The sequence below is a fragment of the Diabrotica undecimpunctata genome, chromosome 8, assembly GCF_040954645.1.
Source record: "Diabrotica undecimpunctata isolate CICGRU chromosome 8, icDiaUnde3, whole genome shotgun sequence".
NCBI lineage: Eukaryota > Metazoa > Arthropoda > Insecta > Coleoptera > Chrysomelidae > Diabrotica > Diabrotica undecimpunctata.
This window is the reverse complement of record NC_092810.1, coordinates 61,448,538-61,464,672: the sequence shown is the minus strand read 5'-3', so window position 1 is coordinate 61,464,672 and position 16,135 is coordinate 61,448,538. Positions and strand designations below refer to the sequence as shown.

At 32.2% G+C, this 16,135-nt stretch overlaps 1 protein-coding gene across 1 annotated transcript in view; it reads right to left on the bottom strand.

Annotated features, from left to right (window-relative positions):
* Positions 1-16,135, bottom strand: part of LOC140448855 (heterogeneous nuclear ribonucleoprotein L-like) — a 173,362-nt gene that overhangs the window by 155,734 nt on the left and 1,493 nt on the right. The window lies entirely within an intron of this gene.

The following is a 16,135-nucleotide window of genomic DNA, read 5'->3' as shown; positions in this document are numbered from 1 at the left end:
ACGGTACAAAATTACTGAAGGATTTTTTCAAGGACCCATGTTATAAAGTATCGTTGTTCATTCTTGATCAGGTAAAAGCAGCTTTACATCTAGGCAATGCAAGTCCCATGCTATGCAAGTCTGTCTTGCATGTCATATCTCTTGCCTAGCCTGTTTACAGCAGAGCTATTTCTGTGCAATTTTTGATACCACTTTCATTATTGCCAGCAAAAGAAATATACCAAAACATTAACTTTAGATATTTCACCTGGGAATTTCAGGACAGCATTAAATATATTAAAATATAAATCACAAATTAAAAAGAGAAATCAAACGATTTCTACCTGGCGAAACCAAATATACCGCTCTGAGGAGACCTAAAAAGGTCGAAATACGTATAAGCGGCTTGTCGCTGACCTGTATCGAAACAAAAATCTAATACCGTCATTATGTTAAATCACAAATAATTACATCTAATAAATAATATTATAAACTTACACAATAATATGTGATATCCACAAGGAAACAAAGTTCCTGTATTTGGCTGTATACCATATATTAAAAAATTTTGAATAAAATCCTTTATAAAAAGGTATATAAAAAACCCAGTTGGGCTATGTTGAATTGACAAAACGTTTTCGGAATAAATATTCCATCATCAGTGTCTAGTTAATACATGGATGTAGCCACTAAATATGTGGGTAAAAACCCTTTAAAAATTATTAAATAAAATTTGGTTTACATTATGTCTAATTTACAGTTAAGATGTTAAAGTTACCGTTGGATTGGTAACAGAGCGACATATGACTCTACATTAGTTGCGAGTCCTGAGACGGTATGTCTACGAGGACTTTGTCAAAGCAACTGTATGTGATATATATGTGATAATGTTCAGTTTGATTCTAAACTATAAATTTTATTGTACTGGCAACATGAATTTTGATAGCAACTTGCAGCAAAATAGTATGAAAAATTGAACACGTTTTAATTTTTCCTATAGCACAGGAATTGCATGTAAATAGCGCGTGGACATGCGCTGTTACATAATCTGTCTTTCTTGGCTGTTGCCTAGCATGAAAATTGCATAATGTAAAACCATCTCAAGAAATGTGTTCAAAAATTACTTTTAATTGCTTCATGACTTGAATATTTGATTCTAATCTGAATTTGTAATTGGTTTTTTTTTTCTATAGGCTAAGATTTTCAATCGGGCAGTCTTAAGAATTGAAGGTGAAGAAGTAGCTGCGATTGACATGATACAGGCTGTGGACGATTTTCTGCAGTCGTTGAAAACAAGAGTGGATTCACAGTTCCTGTCGTCAACTGTGTTGAAGAAGTAAACAAAGCAGACGCGGATCTCAGTATTGATAAACAAACAGTGTTGCAAACAGCCCTTCCATTCTATCAAACTTGCATCGATTATCTCGAGCAGTGGAAATCACAGTTTGAAGATTTACTCATATTTGAATGGGCTAAAATCAGTACATCGAAAATAAAAGTGTAGAATTTCAGGTAAGGAATTTATTACTATTTCTAACCAATTATTAATACGTCGGTATTAAGAGAAACATTCAAATTTTCCACCAATGAGAAAGTTTACTTTACAAACTTCAAAATAATGTTTGATGTTCTACCCTATTTATTTTTCTTTTATGAAATATGTTTACTGATCTCAGTTTAATACGCGGCGAAAGATCGTTAAACAAAAACACTAGCTATTTAATTGGGAAATTGTTTGTAGAAAAAAGATTTTTTTATACAATATAAATATAATAGATTTGGTTAATAATATAAAGAGATTGTGGTCGTTATATAAAACCGCGGTATTGTAATGATACACTGACAAGCTCCATCCACGAGCCATAAATCCGCATAAAACGTCTCTCGATCAAGGCCTTGACTCATTTTACATATTATTATGTCTAAATTGACACAAACGATTTTACTCAAACATTCTTCGTGTAAAGTTGGTGATCGACGTACGAGTCTATATCGCGGTTTTACTCGCGGCTCTTTGGTGCTTATAGACTAGTCGTGTTTAATGAGAATGGAAGTGACACGTTTTGCTCCAAGTCTGAAGTTATGTGTTATCTTGCTATAGCACACCGGGAAATAATGAAAAAAAAGCAAATACGCCCTAGAGTTTTAAATAAAAATTGGATTTAAAAAAAGCAAGAATTGTGTCATACCCATTTAATTCAAAAATTCTTAGTAGAACCTCTTGATTACATAAATTATCTGATAATGTCTGAAGACTGATACAATGAATTGTTGTCTTTAGTGGCACCTATACAGTCTGTCCCAAACCCTTCTTTCAGTGCGTCACTAATTTTGACGTCAGATAAGATTTTAAGAATGTCGAGAATTATTGCATGACATTTTAGTTAAATCTGACAGTTGAAGAATCGTAATCGGCTAAATGTGAAAAGGTTATTTTTTGAAAATGTAGAGTAAAAACTTAAAGAATTCAAATTTTTTTTAAATTTACTTATTAGAGGTCCCGTCCTGTATAAAAAATTTGATTGCGCATTATATTGGAACGGCAGTTTGTCATAATCCCTATTCTATACATTCCAAGGAAAGTGCTTAATTAGCTAAGATTTATTTATGTATTTATTATTATTTATTACAAATACTATGGCTAAAATGTATAGTATGTAAACTACTAATATGAATATTGTTTAGAATAATTTAAAAGTTACTTCACTAACGTCAGAAACTGGTAATAAAGTTGTCCCAGCCTCGTTTTCTAATTGAAAATAATTTAATAATTTTAATATTAGTCTTTGTTCATTCTCGGTATATCTCGGCATATTTAAAATATTTTTATGACAATAAATACAAAATTAAATTTTTACTGTAAAATGTCTGAAAATAATACTAACCTGGAATGACAATTATTATTTTATCAGTTGACACTGTCAAAGTACTGTCACTATCGAGACCATCTGCGTCAAATTATATTTATGCGCATCATTGATTGGATATCTATTTAGCGTATTGTAAACTCAAACCAATTATATATTCGTAATTCGCTTTAATATGCAAATACCCGTGAACGATACAAAATTTTCCAAGTTCTATGTATAATAATCACAGACTCACGTTTTTTTCTGTCACTTCTAGCTTAATGCGTTAGAGAGAATTCGATTAACTGTGGCGCACTGAAAGAAGGGTTTGGGATGAACTATAATACAAAAACCAAAACATTATAATGCGAGAAGTGAAAACATTGAAAAAATTCGACAAACACAGCAGACTCGAATCGACAAGGAGTTTTACATGTCAAACCAAGTAAAGAATTTGACAAGAATGACGGGGCGCTTGCCAAGCTCGTCGATATATAAAACCGCGGTATTGCAATGATACACTGACAAGCTTTATCAACGAGTCATAAAACCGCGGTTTTACTCGTCTCTCGATCATGGTCTTGACTCATTTTATGTCCAACTTGACACAAACCATTTTGCTCAAAGATTCTTCGTAAAGTTGGTGATCGAAGGACGAGCCTATACCGCGGTTTTAAAGACCGTCGGTTTTACGGCTCATTGGTGCAGAAGCTCGTATTTGAATGAAAATTGAACATGTCTTGCTCGGAGCCTGAATTTTTGTGTTATATCGTTTGATATATTTGGTATATCGTGTGATATACACCGCGAAATAATGAAAAATAAGCGAAAACGTCCTACAGTTCGGGTTGAAAGTTGTATAGAAAAAAGGTAATAATTGGCACGTCCATTTAATTCAAAAATTGTTGGTAGAACGTCTTGATTACATAAATTATCTGAGAATGTCTGAAGACTCATACAATGAATTGCGGTCTTTAGGTGCACGTATAATATCAAACATTATAATGCGAGAAGCTATTACTCCTCATGAACAGCTACAATCAGATACCTGGCCGTAGGTAAAACCCCAAAAAATTTACAGTATTCTACTTTAATATCTAGGCAAACTTTGAGAAGGATTATTTCAGAGACATACAGAGTTATTATCAGTCCATTAAAAAGGCGGTTTTACGTGACAAGTCAACTAAAAAATATGTCAAACATAACGAGCCGCGAACCAGGTTGGTCGGTATTTAAAACCGCGGTATGCAATGATACACTGGCCAGGTTTACCGACGAACCATAAAACCGTGGTATTCCCCTGTCGATTATGGCCTTTTTAGTTTGACTAATTTTGGATAGCAATCTAAACAAGCAGAAATGGATAAGTTATTATAGTCAATATAAACGTAAATATTGATGCAAGAAATGTTGCATAAAATAATAACTAAATGGATAAACGTTCGAAAAATTAAACCACGATTAGGACGTAAACGTCTTTAAAGATCTGAAAAAATATTGAGTACTTTTAAAAGCGGATTAATATAAAAAAATCCACATAACATGCTTCAGAATTTGTATTTTTTTTGTGAAGATATTTTGTCGACGCCCTGCATGTCAAACGAAATAAAATACTCTCAATGCACAAACGAAATATAGAAATAAAACATTCCTTAAATGCTAAAACAAAAGCTTCTTAAAATCCTGGATAAGAAATTCCGAGCAAGAAAAAGAGGTTGAATTCTAGACGTTTTATTTACATGTATTATTAAAAAATATAACATACTCCGGTTTATATTAAGATACAATCGCAGTCGTTGAAAATATAGTCTGTCCTAAATTAAAAATTACTACGCAAACACTGAAATTTGTTTTGAAGAACTAACAAAAGAATATTAATATTCTTTGATAGCTAAAAAATAATGTATAAAACATGTTTGATGTATGTTACGAGCAAAGCCCGAAATTTGATAATTCCAGCATTGTACGGATATTATTGTCCACTTCTAGCATTGTCGGGTGATCCAATAAGCCGATATCTCGGCTATATATCAGAAACTATTCATGTTATAACTTTAGGATAAAAAATTCCTTAGTAAAAGCGGCCAAGAGAAATCGCTGGAAATAACTTTCAAGTTTCTGTGAAGAAAAATTTAAAACCAGTTTTTTGTGAAATATGCCCAATTATACCAAGTGTTAAATAAGTAAACTAGAAAGAGGTCTAAATTCCCCACAAACTTGTTCGTTCAAGTACTTTTTTATTTTTTCAAATAAAGGGTGGGGGAGAGTGGGAAAGTATTTGTGGATAAATACCTATAACTTTGGTTTGGATCAACCGATTTTAAAGAAATTAGTGTCATTAGAAAGAGTGTGAACAGCTTTTGAAATGGTTTTATTTAAATTTCTCAGCTCTACGATGTTCACTGTGTGCTTCTTTCATTTCCCTTCTTTTTTGCATTAGGTTTCTTGTGCCTTCTGTAAGTTTTTTATTTTTTCTTGTTTGCTTAACTTGACAGTTGTTCTATGCCTACTTAGATCGCCCACCAACCTTTCGTCAAGTTGTTCAATATCGGTTTCATCTTGCACGTCATTCTGAAGGTTTCTATCTATTTCTTCCAGGTATGCCCTTGTGTTAGTAATCGCAGTGAACCTAACATTTTTAGTCCTTGTTACCATATTTCTTCGTTCCTTCTTTACGTTCAAGACTACCTTCGCTCTAACCATTCTATGGTCACTTCCGGTTGAAAATTGATTTAATACAGTTACGTCTTGAACAGCGTCTTTTTTGTAAGAAAAGATAAAGTCAATTTCGTTCTTGTTCAAGCCATTTGGTGATTGCAAAGTCTACTTTCTTTGGGGGCTTTTTTTAAAATGGGTGTCATGACATATAGTCTGTGTTACAGAAGAAATTCTATATTGACCCCTTTCGTTTGTGTCGCCATATCCGTGAGGTCCAAGTACAAAGTCTGAATCATCCTGCTTGTGGCCCATATTTTTGCGTTTAGAACCATTCAACTTCTTCGTCTGTGTGGGCACTGGTAGGTGCGTATACCTGGATGATCTTTAATCGAATTTTTTCGTTTACTTTGTAGATAAGATAAATAACTCTATCACTTATGCTTTTAATTGTAAGTATATTCTTCGTGTGTTTTTTATTTATCATAAATCCGACGCCAGCATTAGAAGATTCTCCTCGAAAGTGAAATAGATTTCCCGACGAAAGTATCATCTGTTCTTAGCCTTTTCGCCGTACTTCAGATAATCCAAGTATATCCCATTTTATATGCTTCAGCTCGTTTTCAAGTTCCTCAAGTTTTTCTGGTGTTATATGTTGCCATAAACCATATTCTTTGCCGTTGTCGTTTATATAGGTAGCCTGGTCCACTCCAGAGATTATTAGCACCCTTTGTCCCTCTACCTCCGTCACTGCTACCATAGCCTAGTTTCAAGGTACTGCCAGAGACTCAGGGCTTTGCGTCTTCATCGTTTCTCATTTTACGGGTTTGGCAAATTAGGGTTGCCAGCTGTTAAAAACGCGAGGTATCAAAGATAAAGTGAAAGACAGCTAGCGCGCAACGCCTCTGGTTTGTTCAAGGATGGCGAGTGTCAGATTATGCTGACCAAGTTTTGAAGCTCGTTATGCTGTTATAACGTTGATTAAAGTAAAGTTTTTATTTTAGAAAAATGAAGAAATGTATTGAAGAGATGCTTCTATACTGGCGTTTTATTACTTTTTTTTTTCTATAGTAAAATGCTGAGAAGAACTAGCGGAACTAGCACCACAAGATAGCGTCGTCAAGGATAGCGTCACAAAATAGCGGTTCTTCACATCGATTCACTACTCTCGATCAATTCGTTTCTAGTCATCATATATTTATTCTAAGAAGGTTTATATTAAAAAATGCATGAAAAATAACTAACAAAATACAGATATAAATGAGAAGTAAAAAATTAAAAGAATATCTGTCAATAAAAGATTAGATTCGCAAAGATTGTCAACATTTAAAAGTCACAAATATCATCAAATTACAAAGTAATCAAACTAATAGAAGTCGTAACTGTCAATTTTTTGAAGCCTTTGTGGCTATGTGCATTTTTGGCAAAAATTATATTGTTTAGATGATTACAACAGCTTGTTGTGTATTTATAATCACTATTATTATTCGGTGTGTTGGTTTATTTAACAATTGTATGCAATAAAGACGATGTGTAGTGTCTTTTTGGTATTATCTTTGTTTGTTTTTTCTATCTAAATATATTCGTTATATCCTTCCCTTTTATTCGCTATGTCTCATGTTAGGATTCGATCAGTTGTTTATTTTGTACTCAGCCTGAGGCCTTATGTAAGACAAATCAAAATGTATCTTATGGTAAATCCATTTTTATCCATAGTGGCAGATGATATCTCGTATGTCGCTATACGTTCATTAATAATGAAGGTACTGTGTAGTGTCCTTTTAGTAGTTGCCTTGTTTGTTTTTTTCTATCTAAATATATTCGTTATATCCGCCCCTTTCATTTGATATCTCGCATGTTGGGACTAGATACCTTCTTTAAGTCAATAAATCACTATTTGTTTTATAGTAAATCTATTTGTATTCATATTAGCCTATATCTCGAATATCGCTATACGTTCATTATTAATTAAGATACTGTGTAGTACCCTTTTGGTAGTCGCCTTGTTTGTTTTTTCTTACTTAATATATTCGTTATTTCCTCTCCTTTCTTTAAGTCAATAAATCATAATTTGTCTTTTAGTTAAACTATTTTTATCCATAGTGCCCTATGGCATCTCGTATGTAACTATACGTTCATTAATAACGTAGAAACTATGTAGTGCTCTTTTGGTAGTCGCCTTGTTTATTTTTTCTATCTTAATATATTTGTGATATCCTTCCCCTTCGTTTAATGCATCACACGCCTCAATCGGACCAATAAAAAAGGAGATATGATGTAATGCCGCCTTAGCAATGCCGCAATGTGTGTTTTTTCTGTCTCAACATATTCGCTACTCCCTCTCCTTTCCAATGATGTATCAGACGTCACGATCCGACGAACTATTCTACCCCCATCACAAAACTCAAAAAATGAGCAGAATGAACCTTAGCATTTTCTTATGCAATTTTAGATGGGAAATGAAGCAGAAACGGTATAGCAGCGTTTTTACAGGTATAGCTTTTACTTAATTGTATTTAATTTTATTTAATTGTTACTTAATTTTACGTAATTCTGTTTAACTTGATTTAGTTTTATTTAATTCTATTAACCTTTATTTAATCTTATTTAGTTTTAAATTTATTTAATTTTGGTTAAGCGTTGACATTTGTCAAATGTCATTCTATTTTTATAGTAAGTGTATGTGTATCTTACCCAATGACATATAATAAATATATTATAAGTCATTGATCTTACCTTACAATTACAGTAACCTATGTATATTTTTAGCAATTTTGCAGAAATATTAATTAATTACTGTGAAGTAGTAAAATTTCTGATTAACAATATTTGAATCATTAATTTGTAGAATGAATTAGCAATAAATCAACCGTATCGTTTCAAGATCAAAATATGATTGAAATGTCAAATTTTGGTAGTTCAGAGTTCTTTCTTAGGTGGCGTAGTTACCTTACTGGACAAACTATGTGACTTGTCATCATAGCCTTTTATATAGATATTTCGCAAAATAATATTGCTGATAGATGCCATATCAGTTTTTTTATTTCAATAATTCTTACCAGCAAAAGTAGACCTAGACTGTAAGGTTCCACAGTATAGGTGAAATTTATACTTTCGTATATTAAAAAAACTATTTTTATCACTGTCAAGTAATATTAATGACTTTTAAATTTCAAACAAAATATAAAATTTTATCAGTTTGAAACCGCTTGAAAATTATTATTTAAACATAGGTTGTCTTTAATATTATCATTAAACTTGCATATGTCTTTTAGGTATGTTAAGTAATATTGATATTCAATAAGTACATGTTTGCTAAAAAGTTTAAAGCTACAGAAGAAAGACAAATTGCTCAACGAACGAACAGACGTGTGTGTGAGAACGTCTGAGAAATTTATGATAGGGATATATTAAAATATATTGTTTATACAATATTCCAGGGTGTAAGCTATATTACACCTGTATTTGATAATTCCGTAAACCCGTTATATATCGTGCAGCCGATTATATTAACAAATTCCAATACGTAGAAAGATCAAAGAATTTTCGAAGAGGGAGAAAATGTTTGTAATTTGAATTATAGGTATACCTACTCGTGTAAATTTTTTTGTTAAAACCAATCGATATTGGTATTTGGATTCGGACGATATTCAAATATTGAAAACTAACGTTATCTAAATATTATTCACACGATGTATAGCCCAGTCTGGTTAAAAAAAAAAGGTGAAAAAATGTTTCGCAGATATTTGAAGCTTTTAAGACATAGGTGGGGGATACTAGATGATGAATGGATGAAAAGATACTCCTAGTTTTACCTTGCGTTTTTTTTTTAGCAATAATTTATGGTCACAATTTGATTTTTTGTCTATAAATTTTTTCCCTTATATTTTAAATAAACAATATTTATGTAATTTTTTTATATCAAGAATATCTTTATTTTCCCGTTTTTTTTTAATTAAAATTGATAAGTAATTTACAGAGATATTTGCAAAAAAACAGTTTTTTTGCACTAATTTATAAATTTTATTAATTTTTTTATTAACAAAATAAAATGGTATTCATACATTTAAGCATCAAGGAATTACCATCTTTTAGATTTGTGCGAAATTTCCCCTCGATCAGTCAAATATTTTATAAGTTATTTAATTTGTTTATCCCTGAGGCTAATTATTTAAACTATTGAGCTTGCCCTATGCATGATGCTAGACACATTCAGCAAATTTCATAGGATTCTTTAAGACTTAGACTATCTCAGAAGTTAAAGCATATTGCGTTTTCATCGAAATTATTTACAAAATAAACGTTTGAAAAAGGGGTATGTTTTTTACTTATAAACAATTGTAATAGCTTCTATATTTTTCAAGCTACAGACTTGTACGTACAACCATTGGATAGCTGGTTAAAAAGCTCACATTTAACAAAAAAAAATAAGCCTTCTATGAACAATAGGAACGAAGTTAGCGACAATTTTTTTGTTAATTATATCTCCATTGTTTATAAACATTAAGAAGTAAAATTTGCACAAATTTTGAATGAAAATCAAAACTTTATATTGAATTTTATAGCTATAAAATTCATTCAATTTTTCGAAACTTAAAAACTATCAGAAGATATCGAATTTTTTCTGTCGAGTTGATACGAATTATATTTAAAATTAATTTCACGCTTGTAACTGACATTCAAAACCGCCGGTCGTTTCAAGAGTTGTTTGTGAGAGAACGGTTCATTCTACGCAAAAGTGCTAATAAATATTTTTGTACAAAATTATCTCAGCCATATTTTTTATTTGAAACAATTTTTTCTATTGTGTACAGATTCTCAGTAAATCTATTTTTTTCCGTTTTTGTCCCCCCTACAAGGGGGGTTTTATAGGAAGCTCGGAGGTAGGAGTGGTAAACTTTATTGCATCTTTTTTGGGATCTCAAAATTGACATTCTCAACAAAATTCAGCTTTTCACTCTAAAAACCAGACAACATATGCTTCTTTTTAAACGAATAGATCAACTCTGGCTGTGCGGACTAGTGGTACGTTTTATCTCTCGCCTATGGACCGAGCCTAACGGTCAATTCCTTAGCCACATCTTTATTCTGTTGAATACACTCTTATTTCAATGTAAAAACCAATATTCAACGCGAATATAATCCTCTTGAATATACAAAAACGTTTTGCTTGAGGGATTGAGGACATATTCATCATAGACACTTAAAAGGTTAATGTATAACGGAAAAATAAGCATATTTACAAGTTTGTGGCGACTTTTAAAACACTATGGGTTTTCATACAAGCTTGAAAACAATAAGTGAGTTATTTGGAAAAACCAAATATTGTTTCTAAACGGTTATACTTTTTGACACACTATATGAAAAATGAATATTTGTAAAGTTAGCAAATCCATGTTATTACAGAAAGAAAAAATTGATTGGTGTAGCTGTAAAGATAGCACAGCCATAGCTATATCTCGGCAAGAAAAAGGGGTACAAGGCCCATCTTGGAGGCATATTTTATTGCTAATTAATTGCTGTTGACTGGTATATTAACCAATCTTCAAAAGCTACCCCATCATCCACTTGCTCAAATCACACCCGCGGAAAACCGAGATATCGGCCAAAAAAAAAACGAACCGTAAGGAATTGATTGCTAATTTGTTGCCGAAGTTTTACGTCAAGAAACAATTTATTGCTGCAACCGTTGCCGAGAAACAGTGATTATGCTAACATTACGGTGAAGCTACCAAAGCCATAGCTATATCTCGGCAATAAATAAGGCTACAGAGCCCATCTTGGCGGCATATTTTATTCCTAATTAATTGCTTTTGATTGGTACATTGACCAAACCCCAAAAACTACGCCGATCATCCCCCAGCGCAAAACTCATCCCTTGGAAAAATCTAGATAACAGCCAAAAATGTTGAAACCAAAAAAGTGAACCGCTAGGAATTAATTGCTAAAGTTTTACGCCAAAAAACAATTTATTGCTACAAACGTTTCCGAGAAACAATCGTTATGCTGACTATACGGTAAAGCTAGCATAGCGATAGCTATATCTAATTGCTTATGGCAAACGGCGGCATATTTCATTACTAATTAATTGCTGTTGATTTGTATATTGAACAATTCCAAAAAACTATCCCTGGAAAAATCGAAATATCGGCCAAAACCGATGAAACTAGAAAAGTGAACCATAAGGCATTAATTGTTAACTTATCGTTAAAGTTTTACGCCAAGAAACAATATATTGCTGTAACCGTTTGCGAGAAACAATGGTTATGATAACTTTACGGTAAAGCTAGCATAGCCATATCTATATTTCAGCAACGAAAAGGGTTACCGGTTTTTGAAAAAGCGTGAAATATACTATAATCTATGTTAGTTATTATCTAAGTGATCACATATATTTATCTACACAAAGTATGGAATATTAGGTACACGTGTATACGAACTCAATCACTGTAAATACGTCTTACCTCTGCCGAGTTTGAAATGCTACAGGTTATTAAATACTTATGACCAATTTTAGGCTTTTCGGGGAAAACGATGTATTTAGTAATTAAGACTAGTTGATACATGGTTTTTATTTAATTTATTGATGCAGTTCAACGCCAATAATGCTTTTTATTGCTTCACTCTTTTCCAAAACAACAAAATTATTGTATGTACCGCAAACTTCTTCATATCAGCATTCCTAGTCCAGAACTGCTATCACCTTTTAACCTCTTGTTCACAAAATTAATTTTACACAGTTTAAAAGTGCCGTCACTAGTTCACTTGTCAGGACTGGATATTCTTCCTATACGGTCAACACCAGATAGACCCATTCTCGTGTTCCAAATCTCAATCAAATTAACAATCGCCTTTCACCAGTCTTCTTTCAACCAATCATTTTTTAATCCCTTAAAATCACACAAAATACCTAATTCTCAAGAAATGACTTTCAAATTTCTCATTTTTGTTTTCGATAAACTAATATAACAATGGCCCTGCCTATTTTTACATTTTACCCATAGAAGTCCATAATATGTCCAAATCACTTTTAACACATAACACACAATAAAAACATGCGGCTATAATTCACTCCCCTATTTACAATCTACAGGTAGAATTGGTATAAATTTTAGTTATTCTTTCTTTTCTGTTTCTTTTTAATTTTTATATAACCACTTTCCCGCCTTTGATTTTTATCTACAAAATTTTAATTTTTATCTATAAACAAAAATTTTAAAAAAATCAAAACTAGATCATTCATAATTTTTTATTCTCCCCGCCAATGCACATTTCATTCATTTTCCCTTGCATTTCACATTTCACAGTTGCAGGAATAAATTGTTTCTTGGCATAAAACTTTGGCAATAAATTAGTAATGAATTCCTTGTGGATAGCTTTTCGGCCGATATCTCGGTTTTCTGGGTGGTTTTTGAGCTATGGGATGATGAGGTAGCTTTTGGGGATTGGTTAATATACCAATCAACAGCAATTAATTAGCATAAAATATGTCACCAAGATGGACCCTGTATCCCTTTTCCTTGTCGAGATATAGCTATGGCTATGCTAGCTTTACCGTAAAGTTAACATACCCACTGTTTGAAAAAATGACATGAAAAATTATTTACGTCCAAGCAAATCAGTTTGTTTTTTGAACGAAACTTGGATATTTTCATGATAAGATAACAATATAAAAAGAACATACGAAACGGCCACGAAAATACTTTAGTGTTTTTACATGTTGAGACTAGTAATGGGTTTTTTTTTGAAGATGCTGTACTGGTATTTTCCACCAAACCGAAGAGTGCAGACTGTCATGATTCGATGGCTTTTAAAAAGTGGGTTTACAAAAAGCGCATACCAATGCTGGAGGAATCATATCTAATTATTAAGGAAAATGCTTCCTACCATAGTTCTCTGTTAGAATTGCCTCAACCTTCTTGGACCAAAAATGATTACAAGTAACAAATAGAAATTTTGAAAAAGATTCCTGCAAAACAGAGCTATTAAGTCTTTGTCGTCTGAAGAAGCCCCAAAACGTCAAGTGCGTTATAGACGAACTACTGCAAGAACATGGGCATCAGGTATTATGACTACCTCCATATCACTGTCAGTACAAACAGCAGCAGTCAAAATGGTACGGAACGATGCCCTAAGAGAAGCAACACCTGAAGTTTGGGCTAATTGTGTACAGCACTCAAAAAAATTGATAGGTACAAGATTATTTTACAATGCGTATCTCATACGACGAATAGTCCAATAAACAAAAAAATAAAATGTAAAGTAATTCGTTTTAGAACGAATCTTTGAAAAAATTGAAGTTTTGGTATGAAAATATGGATTTATGTCAAAAGCATAAATTTAAAATAACGGCGTCATTGTTTAAACATTGATTTTATAGCAAAAATTTATAATGCAAAAAACTGCAAAAACTTGTACTAGCAATAAACATAAAAAGCCATAAATAATAACAAAAGTTACATAAAATATGTCTTTTAACACCCTTGAGGTACACATAAATTTTTGTTGAAAAATATTTATTTATTGTTTTGTTTATTAGAAAATTGTTTATTTGATAATGAAAAACGCAGTCGTTTCCGTCACCTTAGAACACCTTATAAAATCTTATTTTGTCCTTTTGATGTATATTTTCAAGATATGTAAGTTGAAATACCATTTTCAAATTATAACCCAATAAAGTTATGTTTAAATAATGGCCTAATTTGACAGCTGACAATAACAAACATGACAAGTCATTCAAAATTAGACATTTGCTAAATCTTCTAAACACGCGGTTCCAACAGTGGGGAGTGTTTCACCAACACCTAGCTGTAGATGAAATAATGATAGTGAAGTTTTGCGGTCATAATTCACTAAAACAATTTATAAGGGCCAAACCAATTCGATTTGGTTTTAAACTGTGGGCGCTGTGTGGCGATAATTTTTATTGTTACCAGTTTGTTCTTTATTGTGAAAAAACTACGAAAGAAGAATTGTTGTGAAGTGTGTAGAAGTGTTGTTTCAAACATGTTGAGTATTGTAGAAAACCCACAGGGATATCTTGTATATTTTGATAACTTTTTTACAAGTTAGTCTCCTTTGTCAGTGAAAAGAAGAGGGATATCGCGCTACGGGAACTATTAGAAAAAACCGAACTGCAAAGTGTCCTACTAAACAATCAAAGGACCTACAAAAGGAGCCTCGAGGTGCATATGACTGGTGCTTTGACAACAACAACAAAATACTAATATGCAAATGGAACGACAGTAAATGTGTCTGTTGGAACCAATTATGATACGGTTTTTCCCACCAACCAACTTCAACGATGGTGTAAAAAGGAAAAAAGAAAGTACAAGTTCGCCAACCATCCACTATTTCAAATTATAACAAATATATAGATGGCGTGGATCACCATGACTGGTTGTTAGAAAACACCATATATATATATATATATATATATATATATATATATATATATATATATATATATATATATATATATATATATATATAGGTATAGGTTAAAAGAAAAAAGGTGTCTTTTACACGAATGATAGATATGGCTATCGTAAATGGGTGCGTGCTATAGAACAGAACTCCTAAGCGGAGCATAGAGCTTCAGTGAAAACGCCCCATCGGGTTCTATTTTCTGCTAAGGCCTTCACCTCATTCCAAGACTTTGCTTGACCTCTTATCTCGTCCATGATAGATCTTCTCCAAGTTTGTACTGGGCGAACTCTTTTTCTTCTTCTTTGGGGATTCGGCTCTAGGGCAGTCTTTGCAATACTGGACTTATTTTTTCTGAGTGTGTGACCAATCCAACCACACTTTCTGGACTTTATTTGATGTTCTACCCTATGAACATGATACATAAATGGGAAAAAATATTCCATCAAAGAATTTAGGCGACAAGTAAATAGCTTATTCGTATCTCAAAAGTGGACACGGCGTAAGAATAAGCAAAGGTCATTCATTTAGTCTTCCAAGAACATCAAGAAGCAATATCTCTGAAGGCATTAGATATGACAGTAAAAACCACATTGTATCAAAACGAGAAAAACAACGAAGATGTCAAAATCGAAACTGTACGTCAAAATCGCGAACATATTGCCAGAAATGTAATGTAACGCTTTGCGTATCAATTTGTTTTGAACGATTTCATAAAAAATATAGGATTTATATAAACATTTTATGTCCGCAGTATAATACGAATATGTTTTAAAAAACTACTAAATAAACTTATTTTGCAAAACTAAAATCCTCCATTCAAATGAGGAGACAGTTGTTTTTTCAAAAATTTTAAAACAAAAACTTTGATAGGACATCATTTTGTACGGCAAAATATACGAAACAAAAAATTACGTTAAAAATGCAAAAAAAAAACTAATTTGGGCGTTAATGGGTTAATTCAGTGGTTTTCAATATCAAATCGGCCAAAAAGAACTATATTATACAGTTTTTTACCCAATTTTAACACAACCTAAACTGCTAACCTTACCGGCGGCGGTCCCAAATATAGGATATATCGATGAACTCGAATAATCAAGGATTAATATAAAAATATACAAAGCTACAAGCTTGTATTTACTTGATAAAAATCGCCTATATATTGCCGCATATAAATGAATTAGTATGTACATTCAAATGTTGATTTAAAAGTAATACTATTAGGA